Source organism: Macaca thibetana, chromosome 7 (assembly GCF_024542745.1).
Source record: "Macaca thibetana thibetana isolate TM-01 chromosome 7, ASM2454274v1, whole genome shotgun sequence".
NCBI lineage: Eukaryota > Metazoa > Chordata > Mammalia > Primates > Cercopithecidae > Macaca > Macaca thibetana.
The window spans coordinates 99,355,327-99,380,086 of record NC_065584.1 but is presented as its reverse complement, the minus strand read 5'-3'; the positions used below and the strand labels follow the sequence as shown (position 1 = coordinate 99,380,086).

General features: G+C 41.1%; 1 protein-coding gene across 2 annotated transcripts in view; it reads left to right on the top strand.

Annotated features, from left to right (window-relative positions):
• The first annotated feature begins 14,557 nt into the window (after positions 1-14,557).
• SV2B (synaptic vesicle glycoprotein 2B) overlaps positions 14,558-24,760 on the top strand; it is a 167,758-nt gene continuing 157,555 nt past the window's right edge. Inside the window, exon 1 of one of the 2 annotated variants that reach the window (XM_050798043.1) lies at positions 14,558-15,101. The gene's annotated coding sequence lies outside the window, so the exon portion shown is untranslated. Of the gene's footprint in view, positions 15,102-16,247; positions 17,059-24,760 lie in introns of those variants that run through there. The other variant, XM_050798044.1, reaches the window with a different exon arrangement.

The following is a 24,760-nucleotide window of genomic DNA, read 5'->3' as shown; positions in this document are numbered from 1 at the left end:
AAATTAGCTGGGCGTGGTGGCAGATGCCTGCAATCCCAGCTACTTGGGAGGCTGAGGCAGGAGAATGGCTTGAACCCGCGGGCTGGAGGTTGCAGTGAGCCGAGATTGCACCATTGCACTCCAGCCTGGGAGACAGAGCAAGACTCTAAAAAAAAAAAAAAAAAAAAAATTAATTGTAAACTACATATCACATAAGATTTACTATACTAATTATTCTCAGGTACACAGTTCAGTGGCATTAAGCACACTCACATTGTTGTGCGACCACCACCATCTATTTCCAGAGTTCTTTTGATTTTGCAAAACTGAAACTCTATAGCCATTAAACAATAACCTCTTTCTCCCTCCCATTAGCCCCTGGCTACCACCATTCTCCTTTCTGTCTGTATGAATTCAACTACACTAGGTACCTTATATAGGTGGAATCATATAGTATTTGCCCTTTTGTGACTGACATTTCATTTTGCTTAATGTCTTCAATGTTCTTTCATGTTGTAGCCTCTGTGAGAATTTTCTTTCTTTCTAAAGCTGAGTAATATTCCACCGTATGTATATACCACATTTTGTTTATCCCTTCCTCTGTTGATGAAAACTTGGATACCTTTCACCATTTGTTATTGAGAATAATGCTGCTATAAACATGAATCTAAAAATATCTCAAGTCCCTTCTTCCAATTTTTTTACATACCTATTAGCATGTCATATAGATAATGGATCATATGATAATTATAATTGTAATTTTTTGAGGATCCGCCACACTGTTTTCCGCAGTGGCTGCACCATTTTACCAAACAACAGTATACAAAGTTTCTTACCAAGTGTGCATACAAGCTCCAATTTCTCCAAATCCTCTCCAGCGCTTGTTATTTTCTGTGCATATTTGTGCTTTTTTTTTTTTGAATAAACAGCTATCCTAATAGATGTGAAGTGCTTTCTCACTGTAGTTTTGATTTTCATTTCTCTAATCATTAGTGATGAGGAGCGTCTTTTCACTTGCTTATTGGCATTTGTATATCTTCTTTGGAAAAATGTCTATTTAAATACTTTGCCTGTTTTTTTTTTTGTTGTTGTTGTTGTTGCAGGAGTTCTTTATATAGTTCTTATATTGATCCCTTATGAGATATATAGTTTGAAAACATTTTCTCTCATTTAGTGAGATGCTTGTTCACTCTGTTAATTGTGTATTTTGATGCACAGAAGCTTTTAATTTTGATGCAGAGCAATTTATCTTTATTTTCTTTTGTTGCTTGTGCTTTTGGTGTTATATACAAGGAATCACTGTGATATTTAATATCGCGAAGACTTTTCCATGGTTTTCTCTAAGAGATTTATAGTTTTTAGCTCTTATGTTTAGATCTTTGATCTATTCTGAGTTCCTTTCTGTGTATAGTACCGTAAGGGTTGAACTTTATTCTTTTGCATGCGGACATTCAGTTTTCTCAATAACATTTATTGATTAATGTGACTTTCTTAGAGCCACATAGACAGTAGCAGAGATGTGGCCAGAACCTAGGTTCCCTGATTCTAGGTCTTTAGGACTTCCCCTACTGTTGTTTGTTAGTGCCCCATTGCCCACTGTCTTCCATAACTGAGGCACCACTGTGTTCACACAGAGGTGTGATGTGTGATGGAGTTCACACTCTGAGTGCACCTGCATTTGAAAGGCAGAATTTGTTGTCCCCAATATTTTTGAACAAGGAGGTCATCCAGTGCTCCCTGCCCAACTGGTCATCCAGTTTTGCTTCTACTTCATCATTTCATTAAGGCTGGAAAGGAGGCAAACCCAGTCACAAAAACTTGCCTTCAGAATCGCATGTTGTTTATACTTTACTTCACACGCTTTTCCTTAATAAACCACAGGGCTCTTTAAGAACCAAACCTCTTCTTTCAGGAAAATAAAATGGGCTTGTGCAATGAACTGTACAAATTAAAAAATATGAATTATGAAATGATGAATGTGAGAAGTCCAAACTTAGCGAAATTAATTTCTAAAATACATTCTATCCGCTGAGACTCTGATCATGATCCTTTTTCAATTCATACCTAAACTACCATCTATTTAATTTTCTTTGCAGGAGTTGGTGGTTAGTATATGTCAGAGGAAAATACTAAAAAAAAAATCAATGAGCAAAAATATTTTAAAATCACTTGCAAATGTGTTAAACATAAATTTCATGCAGTGTAAACCTGTGTAACACATGTATACTGGGTCCTACATGGTCCCATCTTTGCATGGTCATGTATTTCAAGAAACATGCCTCAGAAACACAACTGAAGGTCATTAAAAGTAATTCCAATCTTTACTTGGCTATTAACATTAAAGTGGATTCAATTCATAACTTATATTTCTTTCAATTTCTGCCTGTCTCTTTCACATTTTGCAACTGCTCCCCAATCAAATGCACCCTTCAACACCTATCCAATGACCTTTTCTATTTTGTTGTCTTCCCCATCTCCTTCTGGATACCCCTTTTCTCTCAGACATTTTCCTCCTCAAAATTTTACTCATATGCATAATAAAGGGGATGGTGATGAACACTTCTTACCATCTTCGTTTTTTTTTTTGAGACTAAGTCTCGCTCTGTCACCCAGGCTGGAGTGCAGTGGCATGTCTTGGCTCACTGCAACCTCTGCCTCCTGGATTCAAGCGATGCCCCTACCTCAGCCTCCTGAGTAGCTGGGATTACAGGCATCCACCACCGTGCCTGGCTAATTTTTGTATTTTTAGTAGAGACGGGGTTTCACCATGTTGGTTAGGCTGGTCTTGAACTCCTGACCTCAAGTAATCCGCCTGCCTTGGCCTCCGAAATTGTTGGGATTACAGGCATGAGCCACTGTGCCTGGCCCACCTTCACTCTTTCCACCTGGTCCAGGCCACCATCATTTCTAGCCTGAATCGCTATGTGAGTCTCTCAGTTGGTCTCCTCACTTCCACCCCTGCCCCTTAGAGTCTATTCCAGATACAGAAGCCAAAACAATCCATTAAAATATAAAGTCAGCATTAGCTTTCTCCTTCCCCTGAGTATTTATTTGCTTACTGTCTGTTTCTTCCCACTAGACTGTAAGCTCCTTGACTGTGGGCAGTTTTCTCTGGTTCCCTGCTGTATCTCTGGTGAAAACAACACTGACTGGTACATGAGAGGTACCTCAAATTTGTTGAATGAAAGGCTGAGTTGATGAATGAATTTCTTACTTGATTTTACAGGTTATTTCTTCTGTATGAAATAACTACTATAAGAATTGACATGATTTTGGCTTCAGGTTACAAAAAAGACAGCATGCTTTATTTTATGTAAATAAGAAGCCATTTCTGAATATGAATGATGTGTTACCATTAAGGCTTCAAAACCAATGAGTAAAACAAACGCTATATCTCTGACTGCCTTTCTGCTGTTACTTGCCATGCTACAATTCATAATTTTTTTTTTTTGGTCTTCTTTCAGTCTGCTTTTATTAAAGGGGGAATTAAAAAGAAAGAAGTGGCTTAAACAATGAGGAATTACTGCTCACATTACTGGAAGTACAGAGGTAGCCTGATTCTAGCAACTGAATGATGGCCTTGAGCTTGCAGGTGCTTTTTCTTTCTTTGACATCCAGTACTACAGGGCACCTTCAGTGCCCTGTCTCGTAGTCTCTCAGTCTACCTTTAATCTAGCAATTGGTGCAGGAAATCAGCTCTGCCCAGGTGCATCAGCACCTTGCCTCAGCTGCACACCATAGTTTTCACTTTCTGTTCCAGGGCTCTTCTGCTAGCAGATGTGTCTTCTAGGAACCAACTGAGGGACCAGCTGGACCCTTGTGCACAAGCAAACTTACAAACAGGAGGACGTTAACATGCCATGGGGCAACTGTTGACCAATGGGAGATGAGAACGAGTAGATAAATGTTTCAGTCTTTCAACCTTTGGGTCACATTTCTGAGTCATATTCTATACAGTTCTTTTAGAATCTCTTAGCAGGATCAATGTCCAGTTGCCCACAGTAGTGACTAATTTGATAGTGTGCCATTGAATTTACTTTCCTTTCTCCCCTCACTGTTCAGAGTCTTCCCACTCTTGTACCCTAAAATTTTCTCAAATAAGCTACTCATGGGGATATTCTTGCCCCAGGCTCTGTTTTCAGGGGAAAACCTAGGCTATGAGAGTTGGAACCAGAAAGTTCTCTGAAAGCAGTCCCTCAGGATGGATTCTGTGACTTGATTACTCATTGGTAGATGGCAAGAAGGACTTCATTGTTGGTGGAAAGCAGGGTGTTGCTAACCCTTGACATGCAGTATTACTACAATTACTAAGACTCTGTATGGTAGAGAATTGGGATGAGGAGCAGCTGGAAGGTGAGACACTGGCATAAGTTGGGGAACCTAGGCTAAGACGGTAGCCTTTATGTAAATGCTGGTCCTCCTCATGCTCATAAAATGGCTGTGAGTAGCAAGCGGAGTGTATTAGTCTGTTCTCACACTGCTAATAAAGACATACGTGAGACTGGGTAATTTATAAAGGAAAGAAATTTAATGGATTCACAGTTTTGCATGGCTGGGGAGGGCTCACAATCATGGCAGAAGGCAAAGCAGAAGCAAAGGCACATCTTACTTGGTGGTAGGCAAGAACTTGTGTAGGAAAACTCCCCTTTATAAAACCATCAGATCTTGTGAGATTTATTCACTATCATGAGAACAGCATGGGAAAGACCTGCCCCCAAGATTCAATTACCTCCCACTGAGTTCCTCCCATGACAGGTGGGAATTATGGGAGCTACAATTCAAGATGAGATTTGGGTGGAGACACAGCCAAACCATATTACGGGGCTATTTGCTTCCTCTTTCACATCCAGGAGAAGAGGAAGAGTGCCTCCAAGAGTAGTTCTTCCTTCAGTATGATCTCATGGACTTTTTTGGACCAATTTTTGTTGCAATGAAATGCTATTAGGCTTAGGTTTCTGAATGAATCATGGCCAAGGGGCACTGAAATTACTTACTGGAATTACTGCAATTACTGAGATGGTTAATGTTAGGTGAGTCGCAAACCATTCATGAGGTTCATATCTTTTCCAAACTTTTTTAAAGTTCGTAGTTGCTGAGAGAGACTGAATTGCATGCAGGGGAATCAACCACAATGTCCACTGCGCTCTTCTATTCCTGATTTCTTGATGAACCGCTCATCTTTCTTCAAGACACTGTTAAAACATCACCTGTTCTGTGAAGACTTCTGTGAGGCAGGCTTATCTTCTCTGTGCTACATCTGAACCTATGTGAGGTAGTGGTTCTGAAAGTATGGGTGCTGGAGCCCATTTGCCCAACTTCCTAGCTGTGTGATGTTGGGAAACTTGTTTAACCTCACTCTACATCAGTAGTTTCATAAGTAAAAAAGGTATTGATTTTATTTTCTTTATTTTTCTTTTTTGTTTTTAGATTGGGAAAAAGGTACTTTAACTTTAGAGTGTTGCTGTGAAGATTAAATATGTAGAATGTATAAGTGGTTCAGAACAGTGCCTGGTACATAATAAGTGCTCATTGTGTCTGTTATAGGATTTCACTCCTAGTTATTTTTCTGTTTCCAGTGTCTGAAGTGAATAAAGATCTGTTAAATGAATAAATGAATGAACAAATAGTACAGAGAATACACAAATATCTGGAAGAGAGAGATTGCTATGAGGAACTGGGGGATGGAGGAGAGTGGTTTGAGCATGTTTATTGGAGGACGTGGAATCTGAGTAGAAATTTGAAGGATAAATTGGCCTTTTCCAGGGTCGAGGATCAAAAACAGTACTAGTATGAGGAAGTGTGTGTAAAGACACAGAAGAGAAAATAAGTACAGAGCATTTGAGAGAATAGAGCAATGTGGCTAGAATCGAAGGAGTGGGAACGGAAATGAGGAGGGATAAGACAGAACAGTTAGGTTGGAACCAAACTGAGGAGGAACCAAGTCTATATGAATAGGAGAAGGATAATTTTGTGGAAAGAGGTCAGGCTTCAGAATTGGTTTGGACTCTTGTCCCCATCACTTACTGGTTGTCTGGCCTTAAAATCACTTGACCATTCTAAGCTTATTTTTTAAATCTATAACATAAAAATAGGCCAGGCAAGGTGGCTTATGTCTGTAATCCCAGTATTTTGGGAGGCCGAGGTGAGCAGATCACTTGAGCTCAGGAGTTTGAGACCAGCCTGGGCAATGTGGTGAAACCCTGTTTCTTCAAAAAATGCAAAAATTAGCCAGGCATGGTGGCACGTGCCTGTAGTCCCAGCTACTTGGGAGGCTGAGGTTGGAAAATCGCTTGAGCTCAGGGGGTCGAGGCTGCAGGGAGCTGAGATCACGCCACTACACTCCAGCCTAGATGACATAGAGAGAGCCTGCCTCAAAAAGTATTTGCATAATTTGTAGAGATTTTTTGAACATCAGCAAAAGTCCACATAGAATGCCTTTCAAATGGTAAGCACATGATAAAGGCATTTGTTAAGTTGATTGTTATACTGGCAGGTAGTGTTAAAACCTTTGTTTTATACAGGAGAGTGGCATTTTAACGTCCTTTGATGGTAGTATAATTGAACCATCAAAATTTATAGAGTGATAAAACCCAGGAACTGAACCAGCAAGTCTGCCAGACATTGCCAATGCATGGAAATCACTGCCTTCTTTGGTCGATTGGGAGGCAGCAGAAGGTAATGGAAATATTTCAAGTGATGGGACTTCGCAGATTCCTTTTTTCCTCTTTCAGATTTAGTTTTATAATTCTGCTTTCAAGCAGACCACCACTTTCTTTATAGGATTGTTTGATTTATCTGCACTGTTGAGTGACACTTTACTTCCTAAAAACCAACCAGAAGTCTTTCTTAGTCAGTTCATAAATTGGATCTTGCCATGGTCAAATCTGAATTTCGTCTCTGCCATTACAGGGAGTGGAAGAGATGCTGATTCTTTACATATTAACTTTTCCTTCTGGTAAAACTGCAGGAGAGACTTTATCATGATCACATCATTATTAGCCAAGGGCCCACAAAGTGAACACCAGAGATTTTCAGGCTTACATATTAGCTTCGGTTGTGACTTACCCTTTGCAATCACAAGCCGACAGCTCCCTGAAGGCCTGTAGGTTCTCACCTGATATTCTTTGGTTCTTGTGAAATCACAAATTGATTGTGGATTTCCCCATTTCTGCTCTAATTGTCTTAACTTTTGCTGTTCTAAGTAAGGTGTTTAGAAGGCTACTGCGCTTACATTCCAAGAACGAAAACATAAAATGAGGGTGTTTTCCTAGATTCATTTGTATTGGTGAAGCAAATTGTTAAAATTAACAGTAATATTCTAAGGGAGGAAGACACAGAAAATTTGACAGTTGTCCCTCATGTTTATTGAAGAAAATCGGAACAAAAATGGCCTTTGAGGAAGTGAGGTTTGTCCTTTGATTCTTGAGGAGTAGGAGAAGGTAATTTAATTTCTACAGAAGAATTTTGGTGAGAAATGTGCCTTGAATTTAAAGTAATTTATTTACATATCTGACTAACGTAAATCTCAAAAGAATGTTTTAGAAATGATCTTCTTCCCAGATTTTCAACTAGAAATCAGAATTAGCATTTCTTCACCTATTATACAAAGGATACTCTCATCTATTGGAGGCAATATATTAGAATGGTCATTACCACACCTGGTTTTAGAATGAGATAACTTAGGTTGATCTCCTGGCTTCATTACTTACTACTATGTGATCTTTGGCAAGTTACATAATTTGTCTGAAAATGATACCTACTTCATAAAAATGTGAGGATTAAAAGAGTCAGCAAGTTGATTTCTGATTTCCAGTAAGATTTAACAGGTAATGGCAAGCCATTAATCTTATGTAGCAACTAGAAAAAAATGGGTAAATTACATAAATTATGTTTTAAAAAATATCAGAGGACAGTGGAAACAAAAAGGACTAGATGAACTAACATTTCAAAGAGAGAAGGACTCTTCTTAGGTGGGCTAAGATTATTCTCTTCTTTCTTATGAAGATGGGCTGGGTCTGACTATGTGTTTACTATGTGTTATAGACTGAAATTTTATACTAGGGGAAGAGGAACCAGTAGAGCTTTAGAATAACATATAGCTTGATATACTGGTTTAAAGTCTAGAGAAGGCCCAAATGTACAGATAGTTTGCCTGATAGAATATTTGCTGAAGCTGAATTGAGGGGTATGAGAAGCTGGTATTAGACTGGAAAGGCAGAACGAAATATTATGTAATTTCACAGGGTTTATGAGAAAAATCCTTCCTGGAGAAACGTCCTGTAATAAACACAAGACAGATTTCATTCTTGAGACATAGGAAAAGCAGAGGTGAAGCCATCTATGCAAAGCAATTATGAAGCTTCTTGGAAGCTTACTGCTTGAATGAATTGAGGTAATCCATCTCTTATCTTATCTGCCTAACAGAGGACAAGGTGAACCGTCTTTGAAGGAAAACAGTATCAACTTCAGTTTTCCAGGGTTCCTTTCCACACAGTGTCTGGCATACAATAACAAAACCAAGACACATTTGAAGAGACAGAAAAATTTTTTTCTTTACAAATAATCAAGAGAAAAGAAAAGACAACAAAATAGATAAAATTATCCACATGTTAAAGTTCGTACATTTTATTATAAATATGTTACAGAAAATAGAGAAAATGATGAATAGATGAATAAAAATATAAATCAAATATTAAAAGTTTGAACAAAGCCTATGTAAAATAATTAAATGGACATTTGAAAATGTAGTATCTAGACTTAAACACATTGGACAGGTTTAACAGAAAACTGGTCATAGCAGAAAACAAATTTAGTAACTTCAAAGAAAGTTCAATAGAAAATATTCAAGCTAAAGCACAAAGAGGGGGGAAAGGAAAAGAAGGAACAGAATGTGAGAGAAATGTGGGACAATATCAAAATGGCTTAATTATGCATAACATATGTGTTCTTTCAATACAAAAGCATAAGAGAGAGAAAATAGGGCACAAACAACCTCTGAAAAGATAAAGAGTGATAATTTTCTAAAACTTATATAAAAGATATCAACTCACAAATTCTAGATGCTCAGAGACCCACAATCAGGATAAATACAAAAAGAAAACTATACATAAGAATATAGGGGAGAAGGCTGGGCATGGTGGCTTACACTTGTAATCCCAGCACTTTGGGATGCTGAGACTGGTGAATCATTTAAGATCAGGGGTTCGAGACCAGCCTGGCCAATATGGTGAAATCCCATCTCTACTAAAAACTCAAAAAAATTATCTTGGCATGGTGGTGGACACCTGTAATCCTAGCTACTGGGAGGCTGAGGTAGCAGAATCACTTGAACCTGGGAGGTGGAGGTTGCAGTGAGCCGAGATTGTGCCACCGCACTCCAGCCTGGGTGACACAGTGAGACTACATCTCAAAAAAATACCAAAAAACAAACAAAAAAAAGAATACAGGGGAGAAAAAAATGCTTTCTTCTATCCTTCTAGGTTCTTTGGCTGGTCTTCACATTAAATTGACATAAGATAGATTAACAGGAGAAAAGTAACTTTAATTATGTATACACAGGAGACCCACAAAAATATGAGACTAAAGAAGGTGGTCAGAGGACTGAGACTTATCAGATGACTGAGACTTTAATGTTCTAAGGATTACAGGTGTCCACCACCATGCTAGAGAAAGGAATAGAGGATTAAAGTTTCTGGAGAGTGGTGGAGACAAATTATGGGAAAGTGAAGGGAGGAAATATATGGTAAATAAAAATTACCTTGTTATGCAGATAAACATCTCTTAGGTGATAAAAGTTGCTCAGAGTAACTCTCTTCCTAGTATAGATATTTTTGCCAATAAAAATTATCTTTAAAATCAAATTTTTCTTATAAAAGGGTAAATTTATACTTTGTCTTAAGCCGCTGAAAGGGAGGTAAAGATTTTTTTAAGCACTGGCTGTTTGTCAATTTCTTTTAGCTCAAATAATCAATATGCCCAAATAGCATATTTTGCAGTGACATGTTCTAAACTCCTTCAGAAACATTATAATTACACTCTGATTGAAAAGGTAAAGAGAAAAATACTAAAAGCAGCAAAAGAAAAAAACATTATTTTCAAAGAATTGATAAAAAAAAAATCAATTGCAGATTTTTCAACTGAAACTATGGAAGCAAGAAGACAATAGAATGACATCTTCAGAATGATGAAAAAAGAGACTTTTATCTATGAATTCATACACAGTGAAAAATATCCTTCAAAAATAGTGATAAAATAAAGACATTTTAAGTCAAACAAAAGCTGAGCATATCAGTCCCTAGTAGGCCTGCACTACAAGAAATACTAAAAGGAGTTGTACTAGCTGAAATAAAAGGATCTCAGAAGCACAGAACTTCAGGAAGGAATGAAGACCACCAGAAATGGGACATACGCAATTCAATATAGGAGGATATTGACTTTTAAGGGTTTATAGTGTTATACATTAAGTAAACTATATGAAAACAGTAGCACAGAAGTCAGGAAGAGTCGAATGTAGTTAAATTTTTGCAAGGTTTTTGCATTGTTTGGGAAGTAATAAGAGTAATAAGGTTAACTTAAAGTTGTTAGAGTTGCACGGTAAAATCTCTAGAGTATCCAGATATTATAAAAATAGAAAAAGGGAAATGTAAAAAGCAAATAGAGGAGATATACTGATTTAAGTTTTAAATCTTTAAGAAAGGAAGAAAGAATACTAATCTACACAAACTATTCCAGAAAAGATAAGTGAGAGAATACTTCTCAGCCTATTTTATGAGGCCAGTAAATCCTGATACAAAAACTTCACAGGGACACTAGAAGAAAGAAATATTACATGCTAATCTCTCTCATGAACACAAACACAAAAATACTAAACAAAATATCATCAAATCAAATGCAATGATAATAAAAATATTACACCATGACCAAATGGAGTTTATTTGAGAAATGTAAGGTTGTTTTAACATTCAAAAGTCACTCAAGGTAATTCGCTATATTAATCAAATGAAAGAAAAAAAACAGTCATTTCAGTAGATGCAAAAAAAAAAAGACAAAATTTAGCACCCATTTGTTATATGTTTCTTAGTAATCTAACAGAAGACGGAAGCTTTTAAATATAAAGATTAGAAATATCTCCCCAAAATATGCCACTTTGGCATAAGGCTTATTTTGAGCTAAAGACAATTGGGGAAAAGCAGATACAAGAAAAACTCTCTGTCCTTTCCCTATTTTCCTAAAAGCAGGGCATAAATATACATGAAAGTCTCCCCTCCCCTCTCAACCAAGAACACCAAAAGCAAATCACCAGATAGAAATGACTTTAGACACTTATCAGACTGGAGACAGCAGCAGAACGTCTACATAACACAACTAGCATTTATCTACCATTAGTTTCCTGTATATTTGCCTTCCTACAATTTCCTAAATTGTAGGAGACTCAAAGTCCTTTTCTTTTGTCTTGTCACTTCTCTAAAAGTTTATTATTTTTTGTTGAAGATGTATAAGCTGGAGTTTGAAGCTATCTCTGTGAGAATTACTTATTTTCTGGGTATCCTCTAGGCATATGTAAGATATACATGTTAACAAACTTGTTTGGTTTTCTCTTGTTAGTCTGTATTTTGTTTCAGAAGCCCCAGCCAAACATTTTAGAAGGGTAGAAGGGAGCTTATTTTTCCTCCCCATACACCCATGGTTAGCATCATACTTACTAGTAAGAGTGCTTTCCCTCTGAAGTTACGACTAAGACATGCTATTAATTATTACCATGTTTACAATTAACATCATACATAACAGTATGAAAATGCCCCATCCTCCAAATTTGAGAGTAAGACAATGATGTCCAGTGTCATCACTTTTATGAAAGGTCCTAGCTAGAGCAATAGGGCATAAAAAGTTTATGTAGATGTTAAACATTAGAAAAGAAAAAGTAAAATTGTCTTTAATTGCATATATTCTGTACCTTAAAAATATCAAAGAATATACAAGCTTTTTTTTTTGCTTTGTTTTTGAGATGGAGCCTTGCTGTGTTGCCAGGCTGGAGTGTAGTGGCACGATCTTGGCTCACTGCAACCTCCGCCTCCCAGGTTCAAGCGATTCTCCTGCCTCAGCCTCCTGAGTAGCTGGGACTACAGGCATGTGCCGCCACATCCAGCTAATTTTTGTATTTTTAGTAGAGACAGGGTTTCACCATGTTGGTCAGGATGGTCTCAATCTCTTGACCTCGTGATCTGCCTGCCTCAATCTCCCCAAAGTGCTGGGATTGCAGGCGTGAGCCACTGTGCCTGGCCTATACAAGCTATAAAAATTAATAAGTGAATTTAGCAATTAAAAGAATATGGAATATAAGAACAATATATTGAAATAAGTTTTATTTTGATGTTGATATAAGGTTAATCTAAAATTATATTTTTGTATACTAGCAATAAGATTAAAAATGAAGTTAAAGTGCTATTTACAATAAAATGAAAACATCAAAAATTTAAGCGTAATACAACAAAACATAAGCAAGATCTACTCACTGAAAACTATAAAGTATTTCTGAGTGACATTAAAGAAGACCAAAATAAATAGATATAAAATGTAAAATTATTGGAGGACAGTATTGTTAGGGTGTTGATTCTCACCAAATTGATCTATAGATATAAGGCAATTTCAATAAAAATCCCACCAGGGATTGTGTGCATAATTTGACAAGTTGATTCTAAAATTCTTGTGGAAAAGCTAAGGACCTGAAAGAACCAAGACAATTTGGAAGAAGAAAAAAAGTGGGCAAATATGATCAGATTTCCGGACTTATAATAAAGGTAACTAAGACTGTGTAGCGTTGATGTAAGGATAGGGACACAGACCAGTCTAGAAACAGATGGACATATAGATGGTCACTTGACTTATAACAAAGATGCTATTGCAAGCTAATTCATAAAGAATGGTGTTTTCCACAATGGTTTTGGAGCAACTGCTATCTTGAAATAAAAGTAAAATTTCAGCCTACCTTATCCCATGCACAAATAGAAAATAAACTAAAATGTAAAGGGTAAAACAAAGGCTTGTAGAAGGAAAGAAACATCAGACAATAGATGCCCAACTCTGAGACAAAGAAAGATTTGTTAAAACACACAAAAGCAGTCATCTTTTAATCACAAAGGAAAAAATTAATGTTGTGTTTCATTAAAATTAAGAGAATAAAAATATAAGCCCCAAACAGGGAGAAGATATTAAAACTATTATATCCAACCAAGGATTTATACCTAAAACAGAGAGCGTGCCTACAGATCAGTAAGAAAAAGACAAAAAAACCAATAAATTGGTCAAAAGACTTGAAACTTTACAAAAGAATATCCAAATGGCCAATAAGCATAAGAAATTGCTCAACATTAGTAATCATCAAGAAATACAAATTAAAACTATATCAAAGTTTTAATTTCAATGTAATTTACACTACACACAAGAATGGCTAAAATTAAAAGCACTGATAATGCCAAGTTATGGCAAAGAAATAGAACATCTGGAATTCTCAAACATCGCCGATGGGACTAGGACTGTAAATTGCCACAACCACTTTGGAAAACTGTTTGGTAGTACTGTATCTACTAAGGCAAAGTACTGTATCTATTTACTAAGGCAAAAACAGGTATTTATCTTGTGACCCAGCAACTCTATTCCTAGTTACATATTCAAAAGAAAAGAGTACATATGTCTATCAAATGTTCATTAACAGGCTGTGCGCCGTGGCTCACACCTGAAATCCCACCACTTTGGAAGGCTGAGGTGGGTGGATCATCTGAGGTCAGGAGTTTGACATCAGCCTGGCCAACATGCCAAAACCCTGTCTCTACTAAAAATACAAAAATTATCCAGGCTTGTTGGCGCATGCCTGTAATCCCAGCTACTTGGGAGGCTGAGGCAGGAGAATTGTTTGAACGCGGGAGACAGAGGTTGCAGTGAGCTGAGCTCATGCCACTGCACTCCAGCCTGGGCGACACAGTGAGACTCCATCTCAAAACAACAACAACAACAACAACAACAACAAACGTTCATAGCAGCCTTATTCATCACAGCTAAAATCTGGAAGCAACTCAAATGTCCACTCATAGGAGAAAGGATAAATAAATTGTGTTATATTCAGGCAATAGAATACTATTCAGCAATAAGAAAAAAATGACCTACTGATACATGTAATGATATGGATCCTAGAGCGGGCCAGGCATCTGCGGTGTTGTACTGTTTGAGCTCGCGTCCGAATTTCCAGTGTCCTTTCCTTGCTCCTCACTTCCTCCTAGAAGGAACCCTATTCTCCTAAAGAGCCTTTCGGTGCTGAGCCTTGGCAGTTTAGTTTGCTGAACTCTCGTCAGTGGAGTTAGTGGGTGGTGGTTTGGAAGTAGGGAGAAAGAGGTGGAGGGCTTGTTTGAATGCACCAAGCCTCGCAGGCTTTCCTCCTCCCCGCGCTGGTCAGGTAGGTTCTTTTCAGTTCCTGATGAGGCAAATGAAAACAAAGCAGTTGAACAGCACCAAAGTATATACTTTGGGGGCGCCGTGATCAGAGGATTCCCTTTCCCGGGAACTTGCGTCTAGTCCTCTGACGCATCCTAGTTCGGAGTGGGTGGAAGGGCATGTGGAGTCCACAGCGCCCCCTCGCCCTAGGCGGGGTGGAGACAGCGAGACGACGCCCATGATCAGCTGGTTACAAAACTCGAGGAATAAGAAGTTTAATATCTATTAGTCTGCAAATCCGGAGACCTTGCGGCCTCACTGGTCCTCCTTCCCTCTGAGCTATCTCCACACCCAGCCTTGGATCAGAGGGGATTTAGAAGCAGAGCTGTCCGCAGCGAATACTTTTAATGCCCAGGCCGGGAAGAAAGCGGGTTAGGATCTGATCCCGCTGAATAGAGGACCCAGGAGCCTCCCGCCCCGGGTGCTCTGTAGTGCGGGGGCGCGCTGCGCGCTGCGCGCTGCGCCTGGGCGGCTGGCGGCGGCGGCGTGGGGGCGGTGATGCAGGTGTGACACCGGCCGGCTACTGCCTCCGCCCGGATCGCCCAGCGCCGCGTTAGCCGGAGCTGCACGCGGGGCTACCGGGGTGGAAGCTGCTCTGCCTGCATCCGGAGGCGTCCGCCAGCGGATTTCCCACCCAGGTAGGGGACGGCGTTGCTCGCTGCGGTGCAACCGACCCAGCCGGGGCGCGGACCCAGCGTGCGCCAGGACTCCCAGGCGCTTCTGCCTGGCCTGAAATATACACGCTCGCACCGCTGAGTGCTGTTCATAGTAAATGGCACAAAAGACCGAAGAGTCTTGGGAAGCCGGCGCAGAAAAGCAAGGGCTTGCCCGCTGCCTGGAGCTGTGCGCTTCTCTGAAAGCGGCCTCCCCAAGGGCTGTTTTTAAACCCTGTTTGAACTATTAGCGCCATAAGTAGTTTTTCAACTTATAAATGTCAGGCTGCTGGCATTTATAGCTCCGTTTCCATAAGCTTCCTAGCCACTGCTTTTAGTTTCAGTTACATTCTAGTAGATGGATTTTGTTATTGTTGTTCGTTTGTTCTTAAAGAACAGAATTCAAACGTGCTTATACCTGGTGGCTCTTGGGGTTTGTGAGTGTGTATTTCTGCATGTGTAGGGCGCCCTCCGTGGGCGTGGGGGCCGTTTCTTAGGGACACAGAGAGGATTTGTTTATGGACGGGTTTTAGCGCAAGGGAAAGAACATGACTTGTTTTGCAGGGATGGGCTAGCAAATGCTTTTAGCCAGGGAGAAGCAAGGCACTGCTGTGTCTTCGGCAGATGGGTGGTAGAAATCTCTGCTGTCCAGGGTTCAGCAGGGCTGATGAAATACATTCCTTTATCCGGAAATTACAGATGTAAATTGCTCCGTTTAAGGGTAACTTAACGTCGATGTCTTGGGCTCTGATAAGAGCAGCCCCAGTGGGGTGGGGTGGGACGCTGGGGGATGCTTGCTCCTTTCTAGCCCTTGGGGAGGTGAATGTGGGTGGTTTTGGGGCTCAGACAGTGGCAGGTGAGGGGTGAGGAGGGTGCATGGGGGAGGATTGGGCACTGTAGTCGGCTCAGCGGTGGTGCTGGTCTATGTTGATCTCCTCTGTATTTCTGCTTCCTGCCCTTTCCAGAAGAGGTGACTTGTTCTGCTTGTTCCAGTCAGTGAACTAGGTACAGTCTCGTGCTGCATCTTTCTTGAGTCAGCAAATACTTACTGAGCGCTTAGTATTTGTCAGAGATGGGATTAGTCCGTGGGGATGCAGAGATGATGATAACGAAGTCCTGGCTCCCTGAAGTTCACACCTGGTAGGGGGAGAAGTACTTATAATCAGGAGGTGGATAAGTTCATGATGGTGTTGGAAAAGAGCAGCGAGAGCACAGAGGAGGAGGAAATTGATAGTGGCTGTGATTGGTATAAAAATGAAGCCCTCATGGATTAGGCATGACATGGATTTCAGCAGGGACTGGGTCGCTCTCTTGGTCCTTCGGTCTGGGAGTGACCCACATGACTCTACCACACCATTGCCTTCACTGCCAGTGGGTGGGCAGAGCTTTACAAGTCTCGGCTGGGCTGGTATTTGCAGTACGTGACTAGAACCCAGTAGACACAGGCGGACACCCAGAGAGGAGCACATGCAATACAAGTCAGACTTTTAATTTTTTCCTTTTTTAATGAATGGCTTTCCTGAATTCCAGGACTATAAAGGTTTTGAAGCAGCACTTCACAAAGGTAGGGACTCTGGAAAATTCTGAGGGAGTTTCAGAGCAGATGAACTTCTGTCTGCTTCTCCCTGGATCCCTGACCTATCTGTTCTTGTACCAGCCCAGTTCGAAAGGAAAGCTCTCCCTTGATTATCCCTAAATAGGTGGAATAACGGAAAGCTAAAGCTGTTACTACCAATCGTCTCTGGGAGATGAAAATCCCGTCTCAAGGATGTTTCTTCCTGGACCAAAACTGTGATGGGTGAAGAAAAATGATAGAATGAAAAGCTGTTGTATTGTGTAGTTGCCAGAGATGTGCATTACATGCACCTACATCATCACTAAGGTGTTTGAAAAGCAGCCTGCACTGTAAGAAGCATAAGTGTGGATGCTCAAACAGACCTAGGTGAGTTTCTTGGGCAAGTTACTTAGCCCCTCTTTGAGCATTAGTTTCCTGATCTGTAAAATGGAGACAGTAATAGGATTCTTATAATAGTTAAAGAAAAGATACTTTAAAATATTTACTCATTGTTACCCTATCATCATATATAACTTGCTTGGCACAAAGTAGGTGCTCAAGCAATGGCAGTTCATTCATTAAGTTCCTACTATGTATCAGTCAGTGCTCTATGTATGGAAAATACAGACAAAACAACCAAAAAAGCCCTCTCTCAAGGAGCTTAAATTAATGAGTGTGTGTATGTGTGTGTATGTAAGATGATGGACAAATAAATAAATATAGAGTGTATCAGCTGATGAGACATTGTAATGGAGAAAAATAAAGCTGGCTAAGAGGACTGGGGAGTGCTGCCAGAGGGCAGGGTGGGGCTTGTTACTTACTTTTATGCAGCTTGGCCAGGGAAGGCTTTTTTGTAAATGACATTTGACCAGACATCTGGGGAAGTGAGGGAGGAAGCCAGGGATTCTGGTAAATGACATTTGACCAGACATCTGGGGAAGTGAGGGAGAAAACCAGGGGTTGTAGGCAGCACCTGCAAAACCCTGAGACAGGAGAGAGGTGTGTTCCCAAGAGACCCAGAAAGGAGGTCACAGAAGCTGCTGTTGAGTCAGACACCAGGACAGCAGTAGGATCTGAGGTCATAAGGGCAACACGGCAGGTCTTTGAGATATTGCCTCTTAGGGTTCCTATTTGTCACTATGATGTATGTGCTGAGTTATTGTTTAAGGAATTGGATGAAATCCTAAACTCTGTGTTTAGAAGAAGGTTGGTTGGTAGACATAAGTACCTGTGGTCATTCAGAGCGTAAATGAATGCAGCAAGCAGAAAGCATAGGTCTTTGCAAGGCAACAGGAAGCACAGGAATTAAGGAGACTGTGCAATGCAGCAGTCAGGTTTCTCCCATCCGAATGGAGGACCATGTTTGTGCTTCTTTTGAATCTTAGTATTAAGATTTTTTGTTTCTTTTCCCCTACACTAAAAGAGAAGGTCATCTTTAGCAAACAGGCCAGCAGTCCTTGCCAGATATTCTTTTTTCTTTGAGCATGAGAAGAGTTTCTATGATCATGGAAAAGTGTTGGGATCATCTGGAAATATGCTGACCTTCAGTGACCATGGAATGCATTTACATAATATCATATGGCAAATTTATTTAAAGCCTCTGTCTTATGGGCTTAACATAAAGATCAGTTTGCTGCTCTGCCCTTTGGAAACTTTATTACTCTAGAGAAAATATGGTTTGGGGATTTGAGAGCCTCATCACTCAGCTGTCCTTGGTGCAGAAGGGCTACTGCAGTGTGTTCCATGGCCAGAAATGGAGCTGGATGCCTGAGAACCTAGTCAAAGTTTCTGTGAAATAGAATGAGGTGAGGCTGGGTCAAGGTCAGAGAGTCTGACTGGGTGTCCCCAAGTCCACCTCAGAAGGCAACATTTACTTCTGTGAATTTCCCCCATCCAAGATCCGGCTTTTAGTATTGCTGCCTCAGAAACCTGATCTGTCTTTCCAGGCCACATCACAGTGACCTTGTTCACCTGCATGCCAGCATATTGATTTGCAGTGGTTGAGACACTGTATGGCTTGGTTAGTGGGTCTTCTTCCTACAGACCCCTGTCATAACAGCCAAATCACAAGGAGAAGGTCTCCTAAAGCACATTATTCAGAGCAAAGCAGCTTAGATGCCTACCCTAGGAACTGGTTACATGCTTTAGGGCCAATCTTGCCAAAGGGACTACAGACCAAACCACCCCTAAACTTCGTGGCCTAAAACAACAGCCATTTGTTATTTTCTCTCCTGTCTTTTGGTTGGCTGGGTAGTTCCGCTGATCTGAGTTGTGCTTGCTTGATTTCAGCTGTGCTTGCTCATGTGATTTTGGTCTGCCGATGGAGTGTCTGAGGGCTGGCTGCTTTAGGATGGCCTCAGCTGGATGACTTGGCTCTGCTCCGTGTGGTCACTCATCCTCCAGCAGGCCAGCTCAGCATGTTCACATGGTAGTGGCAGGAGGCCAAGAGAAAGTGAAAACTTGTATGGCCTCTTGAGGCCTAAGCTTATAACTGGCACTCCATCACTTTATCCTTGTCTAATGACAAAATTAAGACACAAGATAGCCCAGAGTGGAAAGTTAGGAAAACAGACTCTACTTCTTGATAGAAGGAGCTACATAGTCACATTACAAAATGCATAGATACAGGGAGGGGAAGAATTGGGACATTTTTGCAATCAATCAATCAATCAATCAATCAATCTACCATAGGGACCTGAATATTTATTTATTTATTTTTGAGATGGAGTTTCACTCTTGTTGCCCAGACTGGAGTGCGGTGGTGTGATCTCGGCTCACTGCAACCTCTGCCTCTGGAATTTAAGTGATTCTCCTGCTTCAGCCTCCTGAGTAGCTGGGACAACAGGCCTGCTCCACCACGCCTGGCTAATTTTGTATTTTTAGTAAAGATGGGGTTTCTCCATGTCGGTCAGGCTGGTCTCAAACTCCTAACCTCAGGTGATCCACCCACCTCGGCCTCCCAAAGTGCTGGGATTACAGGCGTGAGCCACCGCGCCTGACCGGGACCTGAACATTTAAAGTGCTCTTGGCTAGGTTTCCTTTTCTTCTGGACTCTGCTTGATTGGGCAGAGTCTGTACTTGCTCTTTTGACTGTCTCTTTTTCTGTGTTTCTGTGGTTGACCATATAGGGATGTATGTATGTTTAGATAATCATTCATTCACTAAATAAATATTTATTGAGTGATCTCTATGTGCCAGGCATGTTATAGGAAGCAGACCCATCTCATGAAGCATTCATTCTAGTTGAGGGAGACAAATAATATGTAAGTAAATAACGTATGTTTTATATCAGGTGATTAAGGAACATTGAGCAGGGAAAGGAAGATGGGAGGTGCCTGGTTGCGTTGGAGTGGGAGGGTAGGGTAAAGCGAGGAGTGGGTATTTTATGTAAGATGGTCAGGGTAACATGAAGGAAGTGAAGGAGTGAGCCAGACAGTTATCTGGGGAAAGACATTTCCAGGTAGGAAGAACAAGTGCAAAGGCCCCGAGGCAACAGATAACTGGCATGTTCCAGGAACAGCAAGGTGACTTATGCAGAGGGAACTGAATGAGACAGGGTGAGCGTGGGAGAAGAGATCGGAGAAGTAGCAGGGAGCCAGCTAATACAAGGTCCTATCGGGCCTTTCGTAGACTTTAGCCTTTACTTTGAGAAAGATGGGACACCACTGGAGAATTTTGAGCACAGGGTACTATTAGATGATTTATGTTTTCCAAGGATCCCTTGAGCTTTAGAGCTTAGTGCAGACTCTCAGAGGACAAGGGTAGAAACAGAGAGATTAGTCAGGATGGTACTGCAATGACTCAGGTGAGAGAGGGTGGTGGTTTGGACCAGGCTGGATAGTAGTTAAAATGGCGAGAAGTTGCAATCCCAGCACTTTGGGATGTGAACGTGGGCGGATCACTTGAGCTCAGGTGTTTTGAGACCAGCCTGGGCAACATGGCAAGACTCCAACTCTACAAAAAATAAAAAAATTAGCCAGGTGTGGTGGCACATGCCTGTAGTCCCAGCTACTCAGGAGTCTGAGATGGGAAGATCTCCTGAGCCTGTGGAGGTCGAGGCTGCAGGGAGTCATGATAATGCCATTGTACTCCAGCCTGGACAATGGGTTGCGATCATGTCAAAAATAAAAATAAAAATAAAAATAAAAAAAATATGGTGAGAAGTGGCTAAATTCATAAAGTAGGCAGGATGTATGGATGAGTTGGATACTTAGGGTATGAGAAAAAGATAACTTAATGAATTTTGACCTAAGCAGCTGGATGGAGTGGCACTTTAGTGAGATGGAGAGGAAACAGTGATGGGGTTTAATTGGATATCCAATGGGAGATGTTAAGTAATTCACTGCATATGAGAGTCTAGAGTTCAGGGAAGAGTTTCAGGAAGGAGACATAGGTTTGAGTATCATTAGCATGTTATTTATTTTTCCTTGAGCCAAGTCACTGCTATATCACTAGTGCCCAGAGTTTTGTCCGGCACATTGTATATACTCAGTGGATATGCACTGAATAAATGAATGGAACCACTTAATTACTAGAGTTGACTGCAGATCTTTGCTTTGGTGGATCTTGAAGTGTAACTCCTTGAAGTTATTTCTTTTCTTTACAAGGTCTCATGGGAGCCTTATTGTGGATCTCATGCACTAAAAAGAGGCTTTAAATGTGAAGGCTCCAATTGCTTATATCATACAGAAAGCAATGTGTGGTGACAAGTAAGAAAGAGGAACAAGTGGAAACCAAAAAATAGCTCATATTTTCAAAAAATGAGAAAAGATCCTTTAGAGAGAGGTGGCTGAAATTCAGGGGTGTGATGTTCTTGGGTTATTATTGTACTGCTCTTAATTTAAGATGAGGCAGAAGTAAGGAAGAATCTTGAAAGGGGAGAATTTTATTTAAATCAATTTATGCTGAGTGTCACCAGCTTGCTTGAGAAACCTCACATCTACAGTAGCTTGCATAATGTGTTCCTGTTTATAAAAGGAAGAAATAGGGAATAGCCTTCATAGGAAAAGGGAGGGCTGGAATGACTTCAGCCTCAGGCTGTGGGTGCTGTCCATTTTCTCCTCATGGTGTGGCTGATTCTATGTAAGTTTTGTTTGCAATGATGTTGGTGAAGGGAATGAAACAAGAAAAAGCAGGCACTGCCATTGAAAGTGGGTGTGTGTGTGTGTGTGTGTGTGTGTGTGAGAGAGAGAGAGAGAGAGAGAGAGAGAGAGAGAGAGAGAGAGAGATGGAGAATGTGCCAGTGGTGGAGAAAAAGAACCAAATCCCAGAAGGAAGTGTGAGAAAGAGACACAAGCTGCCCTTCATTTTTACGTGTGGGTACTAGGCCTGACCACATGGGCCATAGGATGGAGCAGTGGGTTTTAGCATCAGACAGAACTGGGTTTGCACTCAGGCTTCATTACTTTATTTATTTATTTATTTAAGATGGAGTACCATTCTGTCACCAGGTTGGAGTGCAGTGGCACAGTCTCAGCTCACTGTAACCTCTGCCTTTTGGGTTCAAGCGATTCTTCTGCCTCAGCCTCCTGAGTAGCCGGGACTACAGGCATATGCCACCATACCCAATTAACTTTTGTATTTTCAGTAGAGACAGGGTTTCACCATGTTGGCCAGGATAGTCTCGATCTCTTGACCTCGTGATTCACCTGGCGTGGCCTCCCAAAGTGCTGGGATTACAAGCGTGAGCCACCACGCCCGCTAACTTTCTATTTTTTTTTGAGATAGGGTCTCACTCTGATAACCAGGCTGGTGTGCAGTGGCATGAACACAGCTCACTGCAGCCTTGACCTCCTGGGCTCAAGCGATCTTCCCATCTCAGCCTCCAAAGTAGCTGGGACTACAGGCATACACCACCATGCCCAGCTAATTTTTAAATTTTTTTGTAGAGATGGGACCTTACTATGCTGCCCAGGCTGGTCTTGAACTCCTGAGCTCAAGTGATTCTTCCACCTTAGCCCCCAAAGTGGTGGGATTACAGGCATGAGTCACCATGCCCAACCCAAACTTCCTTACTTTCTAGCTGTGTAAACTTGGGCACATTATTTAATTTCCCTGAGCCTTGGTTTCCTCAGTTGTAAGGTGGTGGTGGTGGTGGTGATGATGATAGTAATAATACCAAGTGTTCTGCAGTCCCCTCTATGCGCCTGGACTTGGAACTATGTTGGTGTAAATATTGATTAAAGGATTACCATACCAGCTGAGGAACTTAGAGATTTTATGTGAAGGGAGAATGGAGAGCCTATCATTTGATGTTCACAGTGCCATTTAGAAGATTATTTGCGTGGGGCCCATAATGTTCAAAATTAGACAAAGGGACAATAATAAAATGTCTAGCCTTATGAAGGCTAGACATTTCAAGGTGCCTAGAGGAAAACTAACCTCCCTTTCTCTGCAATAAGCCAATCTCCTTAGTTCAGTTTTGCAATGTTGCATAGTTTGTTGGAATTCTGTGATGAAAATTTTGGAGTCATGTGTAGCTTTCCTATGCAGAAACTTTCCTATCTGATGCCTTTGTGGTTCCCACAAAATCCACTGCATGGTCTTCTTCTGGAAAAGTCTGCTGTTCTTCCTGTTCCAGGCACATAGTAGGCATGCGATACGTATTTATTAGATGCATGGTGAATAAATGGTGCTGTGGTTTCTGTGTTGGCTGTGGCTCTTCTGGTTGCTCCTACCGGCCTGGGCAAGAGATCAGCAGGTAAGTGACAGTGATGAACTAAGTCTTTGGCAGGTACTCAGCAGCTAATGTTGCCCTCTCTCCACCACCCTCATGCCTTGGCTATCATTCGGACATCCTCTAGATCAAGTATCATATAGTCAGCTTTCCCTCTAAGTCCCCAGTTACATCGTCAGCAAATCTAAAGCTCCCTCGCTGTCCTGACTGTTGATTACAGGTAACGCAACAGTGTCTCCTGACTTAGCAACAAAGACCCACACCATGGGTTCCCTGCTTCAGCTCCCACACAGAAGCCTGTGGTCCCATTAAGTCTTCCTGTTTTCTGTACACACTTCTGCTCCACCCATCTCCTGTTCCCTGCAGTTGTTAGAGCTTGATGCTGTATTGGTTGGCAGGGGAGAGAGTAGCATTAATTTTCTTTTCACAAAAGGCAATTGAAAATTCTTTCCTAACAGATGACTGTCTAGCCCCTCAGAACTGAACTTCTTCAGGAGGCAGATAGGCCACATCCTTCCTCCTGTGCCCATTTTACAGATGAGATATCTGAAGCTCAGAGAAAAGAAATTACAGACAAAAGTACCCTTGGAAAGGTGGATGCACAATCTCATTTGTTTCCTGCCAGCTCTGCATACATGCAAGAGAAGGTAATTTTTCCAGACCCCTGGGGCCTTCTTGAATCACGGATGTCTGCATCCAGAAGTTGATTGTTGAATCACAGGTGTCTGGATTTGGAAGCTGACTGTTCAAACTGGGAGCTTGGTGCTATTAAGTACTTCTTATGTCAACCCCAGGTGATATGTGTGTGGGCAGGAGCTCTAGGCTCCCAAAACTCACCTAGGTGTGATAGGTGTGATTTACAATTCTGTTTTCATGATCATTTCATGAGAGAAACCTGCAAATGAACACTGCTAAGGAGAAGGAACAGAACACATTAATGGATAAATGAGCTGTCCATCATTACTCCTGAGTGAGCATGATTTGTTTTAATGAATATTTCATGGGCAGGTTCCTTTTCAGGTCCAGAATACGCTCCAGGCAATGAAGACCTTAATTGAACTGTAGGATCTTACAGTTTCAGAGCTTGAAGGGACCCTAGAAAGCAGGGAATCAAAACTTATTATTCAAAGAAGGAAATAATGAAAAAAAATTTTTTTTGACACATGTTCTTGCTCTGTTGCTCAGGTTGGAGTGTAGTGGCACAATCTTGGCTCACTGCAACCTCTGCCTCCTGGGCCCAGCAATCCTCTCACCTCAGCCTCCCGAATAGCTGGGACTATAGGCATGTCCCACCATACCTGGCTAAGTTTTTAATTTTTTGTAGAAACGAGGTCTCACTGTATTGCTCAGGCTGGATTGCCCAAGCAGTCCTCCAGCCTTGGCCTCCCAAAGTGCTGGGATTACAGGCATGAA